Source organism: Phragmites australis, chromosome 18 (assembly GCF_958298935.1).
Source record: "Phragmites australis chromosome 18, lpPhrAust1.1, whole genome shotgun sequence".
In the NCBI taxonomy this organism is placed as follows: domain Eukaryota; kingdom Viridiplantae; phylum Streptophyta; class Magnoliopsida; order Poales; family Poaceae; genus Phragmites; species Phragmites australis.
In genome coordinates, this window is record NC_084938.1 from 11,338,706 (window position 1) to 11,362,599 (window position 23,894).

General features: G+C 55.2%; 1 pseudogene; it reads left to right on the forward strand.

Moving 5' to 3' along the window:
• The first annotated feature begins 692 nt into the window (after nucleotides 1–692).
• Nucleotides 693–23,894, forward strand: part of LOC133898539 (oligopeptide transporter 1-like) — a 32,295-nt pseudogene continuing 9,093 nt past the window's right edge.

Here is a 23,894-nt window from a genome sequence, read left to right on the forward strand (position 1 = left end):
GGGGGCATGACAGTGTGCGGCGTTGCTAGAGTTGAGGACGGCAGCTCGTCGGGAGTTTTCTGGTGGCGTTGCTCGAATTCGTCGGTCCTGGGGGTAGAGAGAGAGAGTGTGTAGACGTGCTCTTTAGAGAAGAGAGACAGGAAGCATGGGATGAGAATCCAACGAACTGAATCAATGTCTTTTCACTTTTTCATTGACTTTTCTGTTCTTTGCACCTCTGTTTTTATTTTCAAAATTGCGCTCAGCCTGCCCAGCCTAACAGGCGCTTGCAGGTAGTTTGCACAAAAATAAGTACGGTAAAGAATTCAAACCGAATCTGCTGGATCAGGCAACCACAAGGTTCATCGAACCACAACCATTTTTCACTCGCTTAGCTTCAGACCCTGTCGTAATGAACGCCCTGACCCCCAAAATGTATGCCAATTTGCCAAATGCATGTCGTAATGAACCACAAATGCATGTTTCCTCTATTTGTTTTCCCACAAAACAGAATTCCATAACAGTTAACAAGACGTCCCTATAATACTTGAGGCCACGCTAGATTCTCTCTCAAATATAGCATGCTGTTTTGGTGAGAGGAAACGAGCCACACGGACGAGGGCTTCAACGCACGGCATGCTCGTCACCAGAACCGCGGAGGAGACAGAAAATTCTCGGCGGCCGACCGGCCAGACTCTGACGAGCTCATTCCGATGGCGAAAACTGGCGGTACAGAACTTTATGGATTTCATAATTGTGTTTCTCGCGTTACAAATACTGTTGCAAAATTTATTTCAGGAGAAACATTTTCCAAGCAAAAATTTAATCAGTAACTCAATCCAGTTACAATTCTACGAATTTCACGTGCATTTTGTTCCAGAATAAGACGGTTTGTAAGCTTGACGTTACCACGAACAAATCAACATTCGCAGGCGAGGCCCAGGAAGAGGTGAACGACGACCCGATCGAGGAGGTCCGGAACACGGTGCAAATCTCCGACGACCCGTCGGAGCCGTGCCTGACGTTCCGGATATGGGTTCTCGGGATGTCCTCTTGCGTGATTGTCGCACCCGGTTTTAACGGATAAAATCAAGTGCAGCTTATGTGTGCCTAGAAAGTTTAACACACATAAGAACATCATAGGTGAAGTAGCAAAAGCAATACTTTAACTAAATAAACGTTTACTTCTTACAAATAAAAGACTTCACCTAAGTAACCTCAAAATTATCCTAAACGACAGCATCTAAACGACGGTAGCGGGACGAAAACATTGGCGACCAACACTCCACAGGCACCGACTGGAAGACACGCTCCTTAGAACACCAGGTCGTCATCTTGAAAATCCTCAAAGTCTTCCACTGAGCAGCATATGTTTTTGTAAGAGAAAACAAGGGTGAGCACATAAAGTACTCAGCAAGTATGGGAAAATAATGACATGCAGGCTTATATCAAGAATAGGCTAACACATGATAATATTTGCGTAAATGTGAGTAATGAAAACACATTTAGACTCAAAAGCATTAATCAAGTATTAAATGAATGTAACCCAAAAAATCCATCATCTAGCATACAAGGTTACCCACCCTGCATATCATAACCGTCTAGTACTCCTTGTACTATGACCAAAACCACACCAGCTGGTACTCCCTGTACCAGAACCAAAACCATCCACCCTCTAATCATGTGAGGATCTAAGTCTCTCATGTCCGTGAGCACGGCTGTTATAATAGTTTTACACTCTGCAGAGGTTGTCTAGCTTTCCCCACGAGTCAGTAAATTCCATGTTACCGTGTTTGCAAGACACTTAACACACGCCAGTGGTGTGCCGCCAAGAATCACTGTATGACACTTTTCACTAACCAGAGACTAATCCAGTATGTGTCTGCCCACTAGGTTTCACCGCCAAATTTTACGCAAGTAAAGCTCCTACCCAGAAGCCCCCTTTTGTGCTGACCCAATGCACATTGGACAGACTCTAATCAGTATGTCACGCCTTACCTATATCAGCCTCGCGGTTGATACGTTACTTCTTGGGTTATTGCTCCACGAACCGGTCCTTACTTAGGTTAGTTAGCAAACACTAAACCAACATTATAACCATGATAACCATCAAAACTATTTTGCTCAAGACCTAAGGTTCCATATTGCTAGACCATTAACACATTAATCATCATTATTGCATATGTTCATTAGTCAAGATTATGACACTTCCCAATATGTCGGAGGGTGAACTCCTGTCGCAGGGATCCCGAGAGACCCCTTTTTAGAGATTCGGCCGGGGGGATGATCCTGGAAAAGCTTGTTTGGGAAATAAGCGGGAACGGAAACAAATGCGATGGCTGGCGGGAGATGATTGCCCTAATGCGAGAAAAAATGGGTGCACCGGGGTTTAGACATGTTCGGGCCGCACGGAGGCGTAACACCCTACTCCTGTGTGAGCGCTATATTTATCCTTGAAGGGAATTCTTCAAGGATGTATCTGGTTCTAAGGGGAGAGCCGTTTACAAAGAGCTTGAGGCTCTCGTGTTCTAGCTTGGCTTGAGCTGGTTCGAGCGTCTGCGTCCTCTTCTTCACACACTTTCGGTTCCTTCGGTCTTGTTCGTCGGGGGGTCCTCTCCTTTTTTAGTGTTCTCCATCCTTTCCTTTTATAGGCGCGCCGACCTCAACATATCCTGAATGGGAAAGAGGGGATGCGAATGCCAAGGTGCTACGGAGAAAGGCGTAATCATTTCATCTTGACGAAGTGACAGGGGCGGTGGAGAAATGCGGTGCGCATCCGACCACCCGCCACTGTGGAAGCCCTCGGGCGCCATAAAGGGGGCCCGCCGGGCAGCCTCAGAGGTGTCCGGTGCGCCCACCCTGTCTTGTTCTTCCGCCATGGCAGGGTGGCAGACGGAGCGCTTCGATCTTGGCAACGTTATCCCGAGGCACCCGGATGAAACGGGACGGGACCCGTGCATTTAATGGACCCACGCCCCCCCCTGCCAGTGCATGGCAGGGTCTGACACTGGGGCGTGGGCAGCTGAGAATGTCAGGATGTCAGGCCGCGCGTGCCTATTAAATGCGGCATTGGGCCTTTGACTGGATGACACCCTGACGACGGGACCCTTCGGGTCGTCGAATGATCTTGCGCGAACCTTCGGGGAACCGAGTCCTCGGGGGCTGCCACGTGCAGCCCCGAGCACTCTCTCCCGAGCACTTCGGTGGAACCTTCGGGGAACCGAGTCCTCGGGGGCTGCCACGTGCAGCCCCGAGCACTCTCTCCCGAGCACTTGGTGGGACCTTCGGGGAACCGAGTCCTCGGGGGCTGCCACGTGCAGCCCCGAGCACTCTCTCCCGAGCACTCCGGTGGGACCTTCGGGGCACCGAGTCCTCGGGGGCTGCCACGTGCAGCCCCGAGCACTCTCTCCCGAGCACTCCGGTGGGACCTTCGGGGCACCGAGTCCTCAGGGGCTGCCACGTGCAGCCCCGAGCACTCTCTCCCGAGCACTTCCTTCCCGGTATTTGGGCTCTGCGGATCATCGGGGAATTAGGGTGCTCGGGAACCAGAGGCGGCGGCCCCGAGCACCTTCTCCCGGGACTTAGCTTCTTCTTACCTTGCGGGGTGGTGACATGTGGCGGATGGCCGGCCTGGTCTCGGGACTTAGGGACCCCTGGTTCTGAATACACCGACAGTAGCCCCCGGGCCCGTTGGTAGCCGACGGGACGGAGACTGCGAATGGGCTCTTCGTCGCGACCGAGGCCAAGGCTGGCGCGGACGCCATGTGGCAAGCTTTCGAGAGGTGGCCCTTGCGGACCTAGACCTCAAGTACGTTCCAACAGGAAAATGAGTGGACGCGTGTCCACACAACTTCCGAAGGGTATGATAACCATACGGGCGGCACGCGCGGTCGCCGCGCAGACCAAGGAAAATACGCCTGGCAGCCGCTGACATCGCGCGATCGGTGGGAGATTTGCCTGGCAGTTGCGCCGATCGAGGCGATGCTTCGCTGAGCGAACCGTTTTGGGCGGCAGTTTTTGAACTTTGAGATATAAAAAGGGGGAATGGAACGGTCCGTTCCCCTTTTTACGCTCTCTCGCACTTGTGCTCCTGCCTTCTTCGTGCTCCGAAGCCCTCAGGAAACTCCCAGGCGACCGGAGCGTTCTCCCTTCTCTCTCTCTTCACCACCAAAAAACACCCTCCATCCTGTCGAGATGACGAGGGTTGGAGGAGGACGCCGGGACAAGACTTCGGACAGCATCTTGCCGGAGTCTCGTCTGAGGAACGAGGAGGCGGCGGACAAGATTAGGAAGCTGCTGGTACTGGAGGGTCAGGAAGGTGCCGTGGTGGTGAGGCCGGCGACTCTGACGCCGGCGACGACCGTCCCTGGGCGGACCGTCCTATTCACTTCCTTTGTGGCGGCGGGGTTAGTGCCGCCATTCTCCGCCTTCTTCCTGCAAGTGCTGGAGATGTACGGCATTCAAATGGTACACCTAAGCCCCAATTCCGTCGTGGCGTTGGCAGTCTTCGCGCATCTCTGCGAAATGTTCGTGGGGGTGATGCCGTCGGCGACGCTGCTTCGCCACTTCTTCATCCTTCGGCCGGTGGGGAAGAAGAGGGGGCACTCCACGGCGGACGTTGCGGGGTGCTGCAACCTTCGGCTCCGGGAAGGCCTGGGGGATCATTACATTCCCCAGGTGATGCGCAGCAAGTGGGAGGAATGGCGACGGGATTGGTTCTTCGTCGACATCGATCCCCACGAGCGCCTTGAATTGCCAGAGAAGGCGGCGGAACCTCGGCGATCGACGTGGGAGGCACCGCCGCCAGAAGACGCGAGGCTGAAGCCGGTGTTGGAGCGCATCTTGGAGCTGCGCGAGTCCGGGCTGACCTCCGTCATGGTGGTGGCGGATTTTCTGCGCCGTCGGTTGGCGCCTCTGCGAGAACGGGCCCGGCCGAGCTGGTTCTACACCGGGCCGGAGGACATCACCAGGACCCAGATTGGCGCGAGCTAGGATCTGGGGGTGGCGGAACTGCGGGGGATGACAAGGGTGATCACCGGAATGGAGGACATGAGCCGGGCGGAACTCCCGTGGCCGGAGATGGCACTCTGTGCCAACCCCAACCGGGTGGCCATCATGAGGCGGCTGCCGGAGTTTGACGTCCAGGGGCCCGTGGACCGGCCAAGAAGCCGGAGTCCTGAGGCCTCCGAACTCCCCGGGCTGGAGGAACTACTTGGCGAGGAGGTCGCTGGCAGTTCGGCGCAGGCTGGCGAAGGGGTCGCCGCAGGCGGCAGCCGCCGTGCCAGAGAGGAGGGCGCCACTGAAGTTGTTGAGGAGTTGATGCCGGGAGACCGGGGAAAGCGTCCCCGGGCCTTGATCCTAGTGCCGGACTCTCCGCCATCGCCGACGGCAGCGGCGGCATTTCCGGTGCTGGAGCCGCGCCTGGTGCGGATGGGGCCTGCATCGGCGCCCGCGACCTGCACGGCGCCCGAGGCCCGCACGACGGCGCCCGTGGCCCGCGCAGTGGCTCAGCCGAGCCCCCAGCTTAAGAGGCGGCGGGAGGAGTCCGGACCGACGGCGCCGGACCCGGACATCAGGCTCCCAGCGGCCAAATGGCGGTATCGGTGAGTCTTCTTTCTTGCTTTTCCATGGGCATTTTCGGCCCGAACTAAGTTTTGACAATTTTCACTTGTCTCCCGTAGGCCGGCCGCAGGCGCTGCTGCGACAGAGAGAGAACAGGCGCCGGGGCCAGAGCCGAGCCCGCCTGCTGCGCCGACGGAGGCCGGCACAGGAACGGCGGAGGCGCCAATTGACGTGGCGGCCCCTGGGAGAGAGGTGGAGGCGGCGGCCGAGAGAAGGGCGCCGGCGGAACCTACCCCGGGCGCGGAGAGCCCGGGGCGGATAACGGTGGAGGTGGATGTTCTGCCGGGGCCGGTGGACAGGGCGGCCGATGCGGGAATGCGGCCGCCGTCCGAGACCTTGGCTCCGGCGGAGCCTACCCCGGGCCAGCAGAGCCCGGGGCGGATGGCGGTGCAAGGCCTTGCGGAGAGCTCGGTCCCCCTGGAGGCACTCTGCGGAGAAGCCTGGGCCCCACCGGTGCCCGGTCAGCCCGCCGATCCTTTCCTGGCCGCCATAGAAGGCGTCCAAGTAGCGGTTGGGCGGCTGGGCGCAGCGGTGACCACCAAGGAGGGGGAGCTCGAGGCCGAGCGCGCCCGCCTGGCATCGGAGAAGGCGCGGCTGGCGGGCGCCCAGGAGGAGGCCCGCGCGGCGGCCGCGTGGGAGCAGAAACTCCTAGAAGACATCCACGCGGAAGCCGCGCGGGAACGAGAAGCTTTGAAGACCGCGCGGGCAGAAGCCGCGCGGGAACGAGAAGACGCCGCCCGCTTGGCTGAGGCGTCGAGGCAGCAAGCTGCCGAGGCTCTTGCCAGGATGGGGCAGGCGCAGGAGAGGGAGGTGGCAGTCGCAGCCCGGGAGCAGGCTGCGGAGGAGCGGCAAGCCGAGCTGACCCGCCGGGAGGGCGCGGCCGAGAAGACGCGCGCCGACCTCCAGCGCTGGGAAGATGACCTCTGGAAGATCAGAGAAGAAATCAAGCGCTGGGAGGAGGACGTCTCCATCCGGGAGGTGGACAATGAGCTATCGGCGTCGGATCTTGGTGCCCGGGAGGATTCGGTGGCCAAGCAGGAGGATGTGCTGGCCCGGCGGGAGGGCGAGATGAGGCACCGAGAAGACGAATTGTGTCGTCGAGAGGGCGAGGCTGCTGCTGCGGCGGCCGCCACGGCTACCAGGGCGGAGGAGAGTGCGAAGCACGAGGCGGAACTGGCCGCCCGTGAACGCGCCTTGTCCGAGATGGTGGCCAAGATGAAGCAGGCTGCCGCCCCCGCCGCGGCTGGCGGTTCTTCCGGTCCGGTCGGGAACCAGGGACTCGAGGCACAGCTGCGGGCCGCCAAGGAGAAGCTCGAGACCTCCTTTGTCTCGCGGGTCAACCTCGAGCATATGCTGGACGACATACTCCGGCGGATGCGACGGGCCGTGGAGAAGGGTGGTCTCGGACGGCTTGTCGACGACACGAAGGGCGACAGCCCCGCACGACAAGTGTTGGGGCTGCAGCAGGTCTGCGAGCGCCTCGAGGCCCTGCCTTGGGCGGTCCAGGAACTCGCCGCCCGGGAGGGACGTGGCTTGGCGCATGCAGTGGCCGAGCACGTCCTGGCCTGCTACCGAAGCAGGGACCCTAACTTCCCGCTGGAGCCGGCGCGGGAGGGAGTGGTCGAGGCTGAGGGGGAGGCCGCCCGGGCAGCGGTCCGGAGTACCGCCGCTGAGGTGGCGGCCGGCTTCAGGCGAGAGGTGCCGCCGCCGCCAGCCCCTGGGGATGACTCAGAGGATTCAGCCGACGCCTCTGCCGTCGACTAGATCTTTTGTAGCCTCTTTTCTTTTGTTGTAGATGTAGGAGTGAACCCTTAGAAAATGCCTTGGAAATATCCTGTGAATATTAAATGGCTGTTTTTCCCTGGGCTCGCAACTCCAGTTTCTCTGTGTGTTCGATGCTTCTTCCGATGTTTTACTTCGAAGTCCCGGGGAGTACTCAGTCGGGCCGTTCCCGACCTTCCCGTCCCCGAGGATGAAGTTGTCTTGATCGCTGTTGCTGGCACAGTCGGCCTTCAAACTCTCGTGAATCCGCATCGCCTAAGTTAAGAACAAAGACACAGACTTCCTTGCCCGGGAGATGGATCGATCCCGCTCGGAACACGCCGTGCCTGATGAACACTTTTTCACTTTGCGACCACTCAGTTAGTAGAAGGGAGACGCGTGCGGGCGAGAATGTGACCAAGAGTCCTCGCGGTTGGTGGTGCCCGGGCTTAAAACGGGCCAGGCCGAGCACTGACAGCCCGCCCCCGAGACCTGAGCTCCGGACTACCCGAGTAGCTCGAGCGATAGGATTACCCAGGGCACCCGAGGACTCGGTAGTGCTCGGGGTCCTTAAAAGCGGACCGAACACCACGACCACCACGAAGGGCTTCGGTCAGACGTTATCGCAAGCACGCTACTCTTTTCTGCAAACTGTTCTGTCGTTCTGGGAAAAAGTAGTCACGCGGCAGGGTTTTGCGTGCGAGGAGGCCACCTCGCCGAGCAGATTAAACCGCGAGAGCCCCCGAGAGTGACTCGAGGACATAAATTTACTTAAAGCAGACTTGTCTGAATATAACCACTCACCGGACAACTGTCGGCCTTCCGGCTCATCGATCCAGGAGGGATATGCTTCCGAGCTCGGGTGCCCGGGGACTCGATTCTTTCAACGGAGCGCCCGAGTGCCCAGAGGCATACGAGGCTCCTAGGGTCGGGTGATCTCGACCACCCATGCCTAAGTGGTAGGACCACCCGAGGACCCTTGGAGCCGACCAGAGACCGGGGCATTGAAGCCCTCGCGGCCGAGCTGCTCGTGATCGCCAGCCTGTGACTTAAGAGAAAAAATAGGATTTCTTTGTCTGGTGCGCTCTGTCAGTGCGGTACTTGCTATAGACTGCTCTCGTTTTCGACCCGAGACCTCTCGAATACCCAAACCGGCGGACAAGAGCGGTCAGAGGCATAACCCAGAGGTCCTATGGTTTGGTGGTGCCCGGGTATGACAGACCAGACCGAGCACCGACAGCCCGCTCCGGGGGCCCGAGCTCCGGACTACTCGAGCAGCTCGAGCGATGGGATTACCCGGAGCACCCCGAAACTCGGTAGTGCCCGGGAGCCTGTCACGACACCGAACACCACAGCCTACCATGGCGGACGTAAGTCAGTAGCGACTGCTCACATGCATACCGATCGGGATTCTTTTGTTAGCGGGGAAAAAGAGAGAGAGCGGACTTTTTCTCGCACAACCGAGCTCCTCACCAGACAGATTAAACATACGAAATCCAGAAAAAGTATTTTGACATAGCGATTGCTTATTGAAATACTTAATGTGCAATATTTACAAGGTTGGGCGACAGCGACTTACCCCACGGGGCGAAGCCTTCAGACTGCTCGGGCGGGGAGAAACCCCCGGCCTTGCTGACCTGAGCCGCGAGCACGACCATCTACGGGTAGAAGCGTCGGAGATGCTCGATGTTCCACGGATTCGGGAGTGGCTGTCCTTCCTCCGTCGCCAACCTGAAAGAACCTGCCCGGGGGACCGCGATCACGGTGAAGGGACCTTCCCACACAGGGGACAACTTATTCATTCCTTCGCGCGACTGGATGCGTCGGAGAACTAGGTCCCCCACCTCGAGAGACCGGGCCCGGACATGGCGCAGATGATAACGCCGCAGACTCTGCTGGTACCGAGCCGCCCGGACAGCAGCACGCCGCCGGCGCTCTTCCAGGTAGTCCACGTCGTCGCGCCTTTGATGTTCCTGCTCACCCTCGGAGTATGCATGCACTCGAGGGGAGCCCAGAGTGAGCTCGGAGGGGAGGACTGCTTCGGCGCCATAGACGAGGAAGAACGGAGTATCCCCGGTGGCGCGGCTTGGCGTAGTCCGATTGGCCCACAGCACGGCTGGCAGCTCGTCTACCCATCCCTTCCCGTGCTTAGCGAGCACGTTATAGGTCCGGGTTTTGAGGCCCTTCAGTATCTCCGCATTGGCGCGCTCGACCTGCCCGTTACTCCGAGGATGAGCGACGGAAGCGAAGCAAAGCTTGATGCCGAGATCTTCGCAATAGTCCCCGAACAAGGCACTAGTGAACTGGGTGCCGTTGTCGGTGATGATCCGATTGGGGACACCGAAGCGGCTGGTGATGCCGCGGATAAACTGGAGCGCCGTGTTTTTGGTCACCTTGACGACTGGGACCGCCTCCGGCCACTTGGTGAATTTGTCGATAGCGACATATATGTATGCATAGCCCCCGACTGCTCGGGGGAATGGACCCAAAATGTCCAAACCCCAGACCGCGAAAGGCCATGACAGGGGAATGGTATGGAGAGCCTGAGCTGGCTGGTGAATCTGCTTTGCATGGAACTGGCACGCCCTGCAGCGCCGAACCAACTCGGAAGCATCCTGGAGGGCTGTAGGCCAGTAGAAACCTTGCCGGAAGGCTTTCCCGACCAGCGTGCGGAACGATGAATGGCCACCGCACTCGCCCTCGTGGACCTCAGCGAGAAGATCGCCGCCTTCTGCCCGAGAGATGCATTTCAGGAGGACACCTCCTGCGCTACGTCGGTAGAGATCCCCATCTACCATGGCATAGCGTTTGGACTGCCGAGCAACCCTTTCGGCAGACGCCTCATCCTCGGGTAGGAACTTTTCTTTCAAGTACCCTCGGATGTCAGACGTCCACGAGGCATCTTGAGAACATTCGGCGAGCACAGCGCACTCGCCGGACTGCGGCGCCCTGACGGGGCTTCCCACTGAGGGCACCGCCGGGGTCCCCTGAATTGAGTTCGAGGTTTCCCCTTCATCCTGTTCGGCAGGCAGGACGGAAGGCCGTGCGAGTCTTTCTTCAAAGACTCCGGCAGGGACGCGCGCACGTGAGGAGGCCAGGCGAGAGAGCTCGTCGGCCGGAGCATTGTTGCGGCGAGGGATATACCGCAATTCGAGGCCGTCGAAGCGTCTCTCGAGCTTCCTGACTGCAGCTACGTACGCCGCCATTTGAGGATCCGTGCACTGGTACTCCTTGGATACCTGGTTGACGACCAGTTGGGAGTCCCCTTTGACCAGGAGGCGACGAATCCCGAGCCCCACCGCAGCCCGGAGGCCGGCGATGAGACCTTCATACTCCGCCATGTTGTTGGATGCGCGGAACTGCAACTGTACGACGTACCGGAGCTCTTCACCCGTTGGGGAGGTGAGAACCACTCCGGCCCCTGCGCCTTTCAGCGAGAGGGAGCCATCGAAGTGCATAACCCAGTACCCGGGCGCGTCGCGCCCGGGATAGGTAGAGATCTTTTCTGGGACGACGCAGGGGACGTGCGTCCACTCTGCCAAGAAGTCGGAGAGTGCCTGGCTTTTGATTGCCTGGCGACAGACGAAGTGTAAGTCGAACTCCGCCAACTCGACCGCCCATTTGACAACGCGCCCGGTGCCCTCCCGGTTCCGGAGAATGAGTCCCAGTGGATAAGTGGTAACCACCGAAATCTTGTGCGCCTGGAAGTAGTGGCGCAGCTTCCGGGAGGCGACGAGCACGGCATAGAGTAGCTTCTGCGCCTGGGGATACCTTGTCTTGGCCTCCCGGAGGACCTCGCTGACGAAGTACAGAGGTCGCTGTACCCGGCGGGCCCGGATGGTGGCCCCACCCGGGGGGCTGCCACAGCCCCCAGGGTCAGCGGTATGGTCGGGGCTGGCCGGGCACTCGGGCTCGATTCCTTGGCTGGGAAGAGCAGTGTGCTCGGGCTCGACCCCTTGCCCAGGGGGAGCCGCGAGGACAAGTGAGTGGTCGGGGGCCTCTGGGAGCTGGGACCCAGCACCCGGCCCCGAACACTCATCGCGCTCCACCACCGGTACTACGCTCACAACCTGAGGAGTGGCCGAAACGTAGAGCAGCAGGGGCTCACCTTGAGAAGGAGCCACCAACACGGGTGGCGAAGTGAGGTACTTCTTTAAGTCGCGGAAGGCCTGCTCGGCCTCCGGCGTCCAGTCAAAATGACCGGATTTCTTCAGAAGCTTGAAGAGGGGGAGCCCTCGCTCCCCGATCTTGGAGATGAAGCGCCCGAGGGCTGCCATGCAGCCGGCGAGGCGCTGGACTTCCTTGAGTCGAACCGGGGGTCGCATCTGCTCGATGGCCCGGATCTTCTCTGGATTGACCTCGATCCCTCGGCTAGAGACCAAGAAACCAAGGAGCTTGCCCGCCGGCACCCCGAAGACACATTTCTCCGGGTTGAGCTTGAGGCGGGTAGAGCGGAGACTGTTGAAAGTCTCGGCAAGGTCCTCGAGCAGGGTGGCGCGGTCTCGGGTTTTGACCACGAGATCGTCGATGTAAGCCTCGACGTTGCGGCCAACCTGCGAGTTAAGAGTGATACGAATAGCGCGCTGGAAAGAGGATCCAGCGTTGCGCAGGTTGAAAGGCATTGACATGTAGCAATAAGTCCCCACCGGGGTAGTAAAAGCAGTTTTTTCCTCGTCCCCCACGGCCATGCGAATCTGGTGATACCCAGAGTTTGCATCTAGGAAGCATAAAAGATCACATCCCGCAGTTGAATCTATAATTTGATCAATGCGAGGTAAGGGGAAAGGATCTTTAGGACAAGCCTTGTTAAGGTCGGTGTAGTCCACGCACATGCGAAGCTTGCCGTTGGCCTTCGGGACGATGACTGGGTTTGCTAGCCAGTCGGGGTGGAGGACTTCTCGGATGAATCCGGCGTCGAGGAGCTTGCGGACCTGCTCGCGGATAAACTCCTGGCGCTCTGGCGCCTGCCGCCGGACCTTCTGCTTCACTGGGCGGGCGTCCGGACGCACGGCCAAATGATGCTCGATCACCTCCCTAGGGATCCCGGGCATGTCGGACGGTTGCCAGGCAAACACGTCCACGTTAGCCCGGAGGAAGGCGACGAGCGCGCTTTCCTATTTGCTGCCCAGGTCGCTGCCGATACGGACAACCTGGGTAGCGTCTTCGCCCACCTCGACCTCCTTCATTGGAACAGAGGTGTCGGCGGCGAGTCGGGGTCTGGATGAAGAGGGTCCCGGGCCCCCTGTAGAGCCATCAACCTCGGCCTGCGCTGAGACCAGAGCCATGTATGATTGTTCAGCGCAGGAGACGGCGCCGCCGGAGTCGGCGATCACGGAGATAGAGCCTGCGGGGCCGGGCATCTTAACCGTAAGGTATGCATAATGCACGGCCATCATAAACTTGGCAAGCGCCGGACGCCCGAGGATGGCGTTGTAGGGGAGAGGGAGCTCCGCGACATCGAAAAGGACGCACTCCGTGCGGAAGTTGTCCCGGCTCCCGAACGTGACAGGCAACTCAACCTGCCCGAGGGGTAGGGAGTGCCCGGGGGTTACTCCACAGAAGGGGAGCGACGGCTTTAGGCGTCGGGAAGATACTTGCAGCTTCTCGAAAGCCTCTTTGGAAAGGAGGTTGAGGCCGGCACCACCGTCGATCAGCACTCTGCCGACCTTAACATTGCAGATAGTGGGAGACACTACCAGAGGTAGCCGTCCCACGGCTGCAGTACTGGCGGGGTGATCAGCCATGCTGAACGTGATCGGAGCATCCGACCACCTTAGGGGTCTTGTGGCCTCCTCGCTCGGGGTTGCCGAGCACACCTCGCGTCGCATGACCTTGATGCCACGGCGCGAGCAGGGTGTGTAAGCGCCCCCGTCGATGAAGGCAACCGCATGCTCGGGCTCTTGGAAGCCGAGCTCGGCGTTGTTGGGGACGACCTCGGTATCGCCTCCTCCGCGGGACTCGTCGCGCTCCCTCTGGCGCTGCTCCACGAGTCCTTTGACCGTACGACACTCCGTGAGGTCGTGCCATCTGGTCAGGTGTATGGGACACCATTTACCTGGCTCGGGCCCCGCGGGAGCGGGGGCCCTCGCTGGAACAGGAGCTCGGCCAGGGGCCGGGGCTCTTGCTGGAGCTGACGCCCTAGCCGGTGCCGGGGCCCTCGCGGGCACAGAGGCCCGAGGAGGAGCCCGAGCAGGGGCCCTGACGGGGCGCCGATCGACACCCGGCCGACGCTCTTGCCGGTGATCGGGCTCTTGCGGCACCCTGTGAGCGGGGACTTGGGCTGGCTCAACGGGAGCGACCTCGCGCTTCCTTCTCTTTTTCTTTTCCCGCTTATCAGAGCGGGAAGAACTTGGCTGGTCGGAAGCGGGGCGAGGAGCATGCCACGCCCTGGCCTCCGCAGCCTTGGCGCACTTATCGGCCAGTGCGAAGAGTTCCGCAGTGGTCTCGATCTCGTGCGTACCTAGCTTCTCGAGCATCCGCTCATCACGGACGCCCTGCCGGAAAGCAACAATAACAGCATGGGGGGCCACTCGCGGAATAGTGTTGCGAACCTGGCTGAAACGCTGTATAAATCGCCGTAGCGTCTCCCCTTCCTGCTGTTGGACGGCGTGGAGGTCGCACTCCAAACCGGGACGCGTAAACGTGCCCTGAAAGTTGGCCACGAACTGGTGGCACAGGTCATCCCAGGAGCCGATAGACCCTGGGGGTAAGTTCATAAGCCAAGAGCGGGCGGAGCCCCTCAGGGCAACATGAAAGTAGTTTACCATCACCTTTTCGCTGCCTCCGGCCGCTTGGACGGCCGTTGTGTAGATTTGGAGGAACTCGACGGGGTCGATGGACCCGTCGTACTTCTCCGGCAGCTCGGTGCGGAACTTGGAAGGCCACCTAACCCGGCGGAGCTCGGTGGTGAAGGCACGGTAACCGGTGCCGTACCCCGCAGCGCAGGCAGGGGTCCTCGGTGGCGAGAAGCGGCGAGCCGGGGATCCCCGGTGGCCGCGGGCCGGGAGAGAGGAAGCCTGGTCCTCTGCCCCAACCCCCTGCCGGGTCTCCCGCTGACGTTCGAGAGTAACTCGGGCATCCTCGTGGCCCCTCCGCTCATCAAGGTGTAAACGAAGGTCCCGGGCTTCAGACACGGCCAGGGGGACGGCGCTCCGCCTGGAGACCCCTCGGCCCGTGCGGGTGTTGCCCGTTGAGGAGCCGGCTCTGGCGGCACCATGCTGAGAAGTGGTGCGAGGACTCCCGGCCTGCACCTGGCAACGAGCAGTGCCGACCAAAGCGACGACATCTTGTATCCACCGGCCTTCTGGAGTGTTTGGTGTGGCCTGAACGGGCGGGTGCCTGAGGAGAGCATGTGCTGCAAGCAGCGCGCTCCCTGGGCTGGCCTCGCTGAAAGCGAGCCTGCGCCGAGGCGGCACCCGACGTGGTCCAGAGGCGGACCTAGCGGCCGGGGATCCGACCACCTGCTGGGGGTCGGAAAGTACGTCGGTAGCGGCGGCGGCGGCCCTGATGGGCCCAGCGCCTTGATCCCCTTGAGCGGGAAAAACCGCGCACGTGGATGGCGGTCGCCGCTGGTACGCAGCAGCGACGGGGCTCTCTCGGGCGTCGGGCAGCGCTCCGTCACTGGAAGTGGAGCCAGAACGCTGGAGACGGTGCCCGCCGGCCATCTTTTCCTGGAAAAAAAAGTGAAACAAACAATCCAGGGATATTCCCCCCTACCTGGCGCGCCAGCTGTCGGAGGGTGAACTCCTGTCGCAGGGATCCCGAGAGACCCCTTTTTAGAGATTCGGCCGGGGGGATGATCCTGGAAAAGCTTGTTTGGAAAATAAGCGGGAACGGAAACAAATGCGATGGCTGGCGGGAGATGATTGCCCTAATGCGAGAAAAAATGGGTGCACCGGGGTTTAGACAGGTTCGGGCCGCACGGAGGCGTAACACCCTACTCCTGTGTGAGCGCTATATTTATCCTTGAAGGGAATTCTTCAAGGATGTATCTGGTTCTAAGGGGAGAGCCGTTTACAAAGAGCTTGAGGCTCTCGTGTTCTAGCTTGGCTTGAGCTGGTTCGAGCGTCTGCGTCCTCTTCTTCACACACTTTCGGTTCCTTCGGTCTTGTTCGTCGGGGGGTCCTCTCCTTTTTTAGTGTTCTCCATCCTTTCCTTTTATAGGCGCGCCGACCTCAACATATCCTGAATGGGAAAGAGGGGATGCGAATGTCAAGGTGCCACGGAGAAAGGCGTAATCATTTCATCTTGACGAAGTGACAGGGGCGGTGGAGAAATGCGGCGCGCATCCGACCACCCGCCACTGTGGAAGCCCTCGGGCGCCATAAAGGGGGCCCGCCGGGCAGCCTCAGAGGTGTCCGGTGCGCCCACCCTGTCTTGTTCTTCCGCCATGGCAGGGTGGCAGACGGAGCGCTTCGATCTTGGCAACGTTATCCCGAGGCACCCGGATGAAACGGGACGGGACCCGTGCATTTAATGGACCCACGCCCCCCCCCCCCTGCCAGTGCATGGCAGGGTCTGACACTGGGGCATGGGCAGCTGAGAATGTCAGGATGTCAGGCCGCGCGTGCCTATTAAATGCGGCATTGGGCCTTTGACTGGATGACACCCTGACGACGGGACCCTTCGGGTCGTCGAATGATCTTGCGCGAACCTTCGGGGAACCGAGTCCTCGGGGGCTGCCACGTGCAGCCCCGAGCACTCTCTCCCGAGCACTTCGGTGGAACCTTCGGGGAACCGAGTCCTCGGGGGCTGCCACGTGCAGCCCCGAGCACTCTCTCCCAAGCACTTGGTGGGACCTTCGGGGAACCGAGTCCTCGGGGGCTGCCACGTGCAGCCCCGAGCACTCTCTCCCGAGCACTCCGGTGGGACCTTCGGGGCACCGAGTCCTCGGGGGCTGCCACGTGCAGCCCCGAGCACTCTCTCCCGAGCACTCCGGTGGGACCTTCGGGGCACCGAGTCCTCAGGGGCTGCCACGTGCAGCCCCGAGCACTCTCTCCCGAGCACTTCCTTCCCGGTATTTGGGCTCTGCGGATCATCGGGGAATTAGGGTGCTCGGGAACCAGAGGCGGCGGCCCCGAGCACCTTCTCCCGGGACTTAGCTTCTTCTTACCTTGTGGGGTGGTGACATGTGGCGGATGGCCGGCTTGGTCTCGGGACTTAGGGACCCCTGGTTCTGAATACACCGACACAATATCCTAAAAGCATGGCTAAGCAATTTACCCACAAAAGACACCTAACCATAAACCTTCTAGGTTCCAAGGGATGATAAGGGAAAATCTAAGAAAAAGCCTAACATAGGTGACTACCCATCATGTTGACAGATATTGCATGCAATTTTGTAAAATAAAGAATTTAAAAATATAGGTTCAATATGATCAAGGACACTTGCCTTCTCCTTGCTGCTGCTCAGTGTATTCTTGCTCCTGGTCTTGATGTTTCTCAAATTGATCTGGGACGTTGTCGGCTAATCGCAAAATAACCGGTAAACAAACAAACAAGATACACTAAGAACAGAGCACAAAACAAAAGAACAATGAGATAAAAACTGGTTAGAAAGAAAGAGCACTGAAAAACGAATCCATCAGTGCTCGCTTAAATCGGAGCTACGATGAAAAAGTTAGGGCTAAAACAAGTCTAGGGTTAAATCTGAAAAAAGAAAAGAGCTTATTTTGAATTAAACAGAAAGTTCAGGGACCTTTTGTAAAAATAGAGGGACCTAAATGTAATTATGAAAAAGTATAGGGACTTAACTGTAAAAAGATAGGGCTCTTTTTGTTATTTCAGAAAAGTCTAGGGGATAAATTGCAAAATTACCAATTAAAAGAATTATTATACTTATTTTTAAACTGAAAAAGGCTTGAAATACTGACTGGACAGCTTTGGCTAACGTGGCATCATGACAGGGACGACACATTAGCAGAGAGGGCTAGGTGGCAGCTGAGGTGGTTGGATGACGTGGCATGGCTGCTGACTGGATTAAGTAGCGACACATGGTAGCCTCGGGTTGGTCAGCGAAGGGGTATAGATGGGATCTAATCTGGGCCATGGGTTTCGGATCCGACAGCTGAGCTCAAAGGGGACGGTCGGCGGAGGGGTTCTCGGCGGAGCCGAGCTCGGCACGGCGAAGACACGCCGGAGCATGGGGAAAAAGGTCGTCGCCGGCTTCAATCTTCGACGACGAGCGGTGGAAAAGAATCGGGGGAGCGCGGGGAATCCGTTTTGAGGCTTATCGCGGGTTTGGCGGCACGGGAAGGCAGGCGACGACGGAAGGGGCGACGGAGGACCTCGGGATCTCGTCAGGAAGGGCTCTCTGGTGGCGCAAGGGCCAAGGCGACGACGGGGAGAGCTTCAGCAGAGGCAGGCGCGTGCGATGGTGGGCTTGGGCTGCACTGATTTGCTCTTGAACGGTGCGGCGTCGATCTCGGTTGAAGCGGTGGCAATGGCGGCTCGGCGAGCTTCAATCTCGACGACTAGGGCTCGGGTCTCGGCGATTTTCGGATGAGATGAGTTCGGGGAGGGGACGGGCACATATATAGGCGGTTCGGAGGGTCGCGGGGCGCTGCAGGACTCCAAGGTGGCGTCGATTTCTTGTTCGGATTCGGCAACGCGGCAGAGTTCGTCTCGGAGACGATAGACCTGACCGGCGGGTCCCACATGGCGGTGGCACAGGTGAAGGCAGCGTTGGTGGGGGTGTGTCCATGGGTGAGCGCGGGTGCGTGCGATCGGCTGGACCGGCATGGGCGAGTGAGCCGAAGGAGGAAGGGCAAGGCCCAGGTGGAAGAGAAGGCCAAGGCCGGCTGTTGGGCTGAGGCTGAAGAGAAGCCGGGTCAGGAAAAAGAAAAGGCAGCCCGTGAAAGGATTTATTCTGTTTCTTTTCTTTCCAAATTCAAAATCAAAGCAAAATCTCTTCAAATAAATTTCATCAAAAACCAAATAAAAATCCTATTTTCCTAATTCAGCATGAATGCAAAATAATCATTTATATCCTATGTCAAATATATATTCTTTCATATAAAATAGGATTTCTCTCTTTTAAATTATTTAAACTCATTTTAAATTTTAGCAAATTTTAAGAATTTCTAAAGGTGGAAAAATTAGGGTGTTACAAACCTACCCCCCTTGGAATGAATTTTTCCCTCGAGATTCACATGGAGCAGAGAAGAGATGAGGGAACTCCACTTTCAGATCTTCTTCTCTTTCCCAAGTTGCTTCATCTTCCAAGTGGTGGCTCCATTGTACTTTGCACATTGGTATTACATTAGTTCTGGTTACTCTTTCTGATCTCTCAAGAATCTTCTCAGGATACTCTATATAGAAGAGATCTTCTTGAACATCCAGTTCCTCCATTGGTAATTGTTCCTCCGGTACTCGAAGACACTTCTTCAACTGGGAAACATGGAAAAATCATGCACATCTGACAGCTGAGGTGGTAATTCCAACTGATAAGCCACCTCTCCCCTCTTATCCAATATCTTGAAGGGTGCAATGAATCTTGGTGATAACTTTCCTTTAACCTTAAATCTACAAAGACCCCTTATAGGCGAAACCTTAAGGTAGAGGAAATCTCCAATTTCGAAAACCAATTCCCTTCGCCTGTCATCAGCATAACTTTTCTGTCTGGATTGTGCAATCCTCAGATTTTCTCGAATCATCTGGACTTGCTTTTCTGCATCTTGTAGAACCTCTGGGCCAAAAACCTGACTCTCTCCTGTCTCATTCCAGAACAGCGGTGTTCTACATTTCCTTCCACACAAGGCTTCAAACGGAGACATTTGGAGGCTTGTCTGATAGCTGTTGTTATACGAGAACTCGGCATAAGGCAGACTTTTGTCCCAACTCTTTCCATACTTCAGAGCACACGCCCTCAACATATCTTCCAATATCTGATTTACCCTTTCTGTCTGACCATCTGTTTGAGGATGATAGGCAGAACTAAAATTCAACTTTGTGTCCATAGACTCATGTAGCTTCTACCAAAACTTGGAGGTAAACTAAGTTCCTCTATCCGAAACAATCTTCTTTGGTACTCCATGCAGACATACTATTCTTGACATATACAACTCTGCTAGTTTAGCTCCATTATATGTAGTCTTTACTGGAATAAAATGGGCGACCTTAGTCAAACGATCAATTACCACCCAAATAGAATCATATCCATTCTGGGTACGGGGCAATCCAACAATGAAATCCATACCGATCTCTTTCCATTTCCATTCAGGTATCTTCAAGGGTTGCAGTAAACCTGCTAGTCTCTGATGTTCTGCTTTGACTTTCTGACAAGTATCACACAGAGCTATGTATTCTGCAACTTCTCTTTTCATTCCATACCACCAATAATGATCCTTCAGATCATGATACATCTTGGTAGTCCCAGGGTGAATGGAATATGCTGATTCGTGAGCTTCTCTCATAATCATCTTTTTAATATCCTCCCGGTTAGGTACGCAAACTCTCTTTTTGAACCATATTGTACCTTGACTGTCTTCCGTGAAACCTGGAGCCCTCCTAATAAGCTGTCTAATTTCTTTGAGCTTCTCGTCCTCCAGTTGACTTTTCCAAATTTCTTGTTCAAGGGTACAATCTATTTCCATGGTGGTTGTTTCCATGTCTGCCACAAATCCAAGGTTGAGCTTCTCAAACTCTTTCCATAACCCAGGTTGACTATCTTGAACCATCATCGAATTGCTATAACCTTTCCGGCTCAAAGCATCGGCCACAACATTTGCTTTTTCTAGGTGATAGTGAATCCCCACATCGTAATCCTTAATTAACTCCAACCATCTGTGCTGACGAAGGTTTAGATCCGGTTGAGTGAAAATATACTTCAAACTCTTATGATCTGTGTATATTTCACATCGTTTTCCAATGAGGTAATGCCTCCAAATCTTCAAAGCATGAACCACAGCTGCTAGTTCTAAATCATGTGTAGGGTAGTGCTCTTCATGCTTCCTTAATTGTCTTGACGCATAGGCCACGACTCGACCTTCTTGCATAAGAACATATCCAAGTCCTTGTCACGAAGCATCACAGTAGATGTCAAAATTCTTGCTAATATCGGGTAGAACTAGTACTGGGGCTGTAGTCAATCTCTTCTTCAATTCTTCAAAACTTGCTTGATAGCAGGACTCCACTTAAATACCACATTTTTCTGAAGCAAAGAGGTAAGAGATCAGGCTATCCTAGAGAACCCTTCTATAAAACGGCAATAGTACCCTGCTAATCCAAGAAAACTCCTGATTTCTGACACGTTGGTCGGTGGTAACCAATTCAATACATCTTTTACTTTACTGGGATCTACCACTACACCTCCAGCGGTTAAGATATGGCCAAGAAACGCGACTTGATCTAACTAAAAATCACACTTGCTAAGCTTGGCATACAGCTGATGTTCTCTGAGTGTCTGTAGCACAATTCTCAAATGTCCTTCGTGTTCTTCTTTGCTTCTAGAGAAAATTAGAATATCATCAATGAACACCACTACAAACTTGTCCAAATAATCCATGAATACCTTATTCATGACGTTCATGAAGTAGGCTGGGGCATTGGTTAATCCGAATGACATAATAGTATACTCATATAGCCCATATCGGGTATTGAAAGCAGTCTTTGGTACATCTGATGGTCGAATCTGATGGTCGAATCTTCAGCTGATAGTATCCTAATCTTAGATCAATCTTGGACAACACTCGGGCTCCTCTCATCTGATCAAACAAATCCTCAATCCGAGGCCATGGGTACTTGTTCTTAATGGTTACCTCATTAAGTGCTCTGTAATCTACACATATCCTTCGGCTACCATCCTTCTTATCCACGAAAAGAACTAGGGCTCCCCAAGGTGATGCACTTGGTCTAATAAAACCATTAGTTAACTGCTCTTGAATTTGCTTCTTTAACTCGACTAGGTCGTTAGCCGACATTCTATATGGCCTTTTTGCTATAGCGTACCAGGTACCAATTCAATGACAAACTCGACTTCTCGATCAGGTGGCATACCTGGCAATTCGTGAAGACATCGGGAAACTCATAAACTACCTTGATCTGATCAATGGTTGTTCCTTCAAGCGAATTGAGAGACCGATCCTCTGCTACTGGTACAGTGGCTACGAACTCAACCATGGTACCTTCTCCATTGGTTAGGTGAACTGCCCTTCTGGCACATTCTATAAATCTGTTGAACTTGGCTAACCAATCCATTCCAAGGATTACATCTATACCATTGGTTTCCGAGACTATAAGATTCGCGGGGAATTCTACCCCCCTTATGCTAAGCCTCATCCTAAGACATATATATTTTGCCTTCAAATTCCCTCCAGGCGAGCTAATAAACATATTATTCTTCATCATAACCATAGGCAATCCATGTTTTGCAACATACTGAATGGTGATAAAAGAATGCGAAGCTCCAGAATCAAACAAAACAGATGCAGGTCGGGAGTTAACGAGGAACATACTGTATACCACATCTTGAGCATCAATAGCCTCCTCTGTTGTGACATGGTTGACTTTTCTATGAACATAATTTTGTTGTCCACGATTGTTCTAACTGGGGTTCTGACTTCCATTGCGTGACTGGGTTGGAACTGGAGTTGTCCTTGGTGTGTTGTTGGTTCTGGCCAAATCCTGCATCTTATTAGGGCATTTATTCACATAGTGCCCTTTCTCTCCACAATAAAAACATCCTTTGTTTGGGCCTGGAGTTGCTGGACTGTTCTTGGTTTGAGGAGTAGCTGGTGGGGTTGATCGGGGCGTCTGATAGTTGGAGCGCTGAACAGGGATTTGCGACTGAGTCCGGTACTGAACGTTGGAACGAAACATAGGGCCTTGCGGAGACATCTGTATTGCTCCACGGGATCGTGTGTTGCTTCCTTGTCCCTGGAATGACATCTTTCTCTTCTTTTCCTCCAGCTTGTGGCGCTTGTGCTCAACCATTAGGGCTTTGTTTACCAATGCTTGGAAATGGGGAAACTCTTGTGGAAGCAAAGCATATTCTATGGCGTCATTCAGGCATTCCAGAAAACGTTCCTGCTTCTTCTCCTCTGTGTCCACTTCGTTGGGTGCATATCTGGACAGCTGAGTAAACTTGGTCAGGTAATCCCTTACAGTCATTGGTCCTTACTTCAAGCTCATGAACTCCTTCTTCTTCAGACGAACATCTCCAGATGACAGGTGATGGGTGCGGAAACTAGATTTAAACTCCATCCATGTGATAGATGTAGGATTTTCATGTGCAGTGCAGTATGCTTCCCACCAGTCTAGGGCTTGACCAGTGAGTTGATGCGAGGCGTAGAGAACCATCTCCCTATCGTTGCACTGAGCAACATGTAGCTTCCTCTCTATATCCTTCAGCCAATCATCTGCATCCATCGGTTCCACTGCATTATTGAAGACTGGGGGTTGAGTTCTTTTGAATTCTCCAAGTCTTGATGGTTGATGCGGTTGAGGAACATGGTTTGGCTATTGTTGTTGCACATGCACCATAGTTTGAGCTAAAGCTTGCAAGATTTGAGTCTGCATAGCCATTTGTTGCTCCAAGGTTGATGGAGGGGGTGAGGGTGGATTCTGGTTGTTGTTGTTCTCCTCTTGAGTGTTAATGCTCCTCCTCGTGTTAGCCATCTGGTTAGGGTTGAAGAAGGGAACAGAAGTAGATAAGTAAGTCTGGAATAGTTTAACTAAGAGAACCCATCTATATTATATTATATAGAAATAAAGATGCGTCTGTGGACAAGGTACCAAAGCATTCCACAGCTCACATCAGCACTCAAACAAAAACTCCAACTTGCACACTTAGCACCATAACAAAGCTCCCACTAACATTATTATTACCCTTAACGATTACATCGACGCTAGGTTCTAACAAGGATAAGACTACCTATGGAAAGACCACACTACTCGGACTCCTCTCTAGTGCGAGACTCTGAGGGGGAGGAATCAACTGATCCATCCTCAAAATTTTGCGGGGGTGTTGAAGCAGATCCTCTTGCGCGGGGGCGAGTGGATAGACAAGTCTTCCTCGTCATCTTCAGATCCTTCTTGGTTGGCATCTTGTTCATCCTCGAGAGAAGCGGAGACGAAGGCAAGGTGTTAGCGAACTTCTCCCAACTCCCATAAAGCACAATTGAGTTCGTCCTCCAAGGCCATAGTAAGGGCAACTTGCTCTCATAGCTTGGGGTTTTCTCCAAATGAGCTCTTCAGGAACGGGATCCATACTCCGGAAGGTGGGGTCATCAATCTCCTCTTCCGTTGGTACACGTTGAAGGATGGGTGGACGTCCTCTGGTTGACTTGCGGGCAGTAAGTAGCTGGCGAACCATCCAAAAAGGAAGAGATGGGATATAAGAAATAAACTTATGGATAGCAAGAGACAAGTTTGAGAACTATGGAAAGGCTTGGATGGGTTTAGACGACTAGGTAATTCCTTAGGACGACTATTCTAGCTAGGCTTGCGATCCTACAGTCAGTATAGCTCTGATACCACCTTTGTCACACCCGGTTTTAACGGACAAAACCAAGTGCGGCTTATGTGTGCTCAGG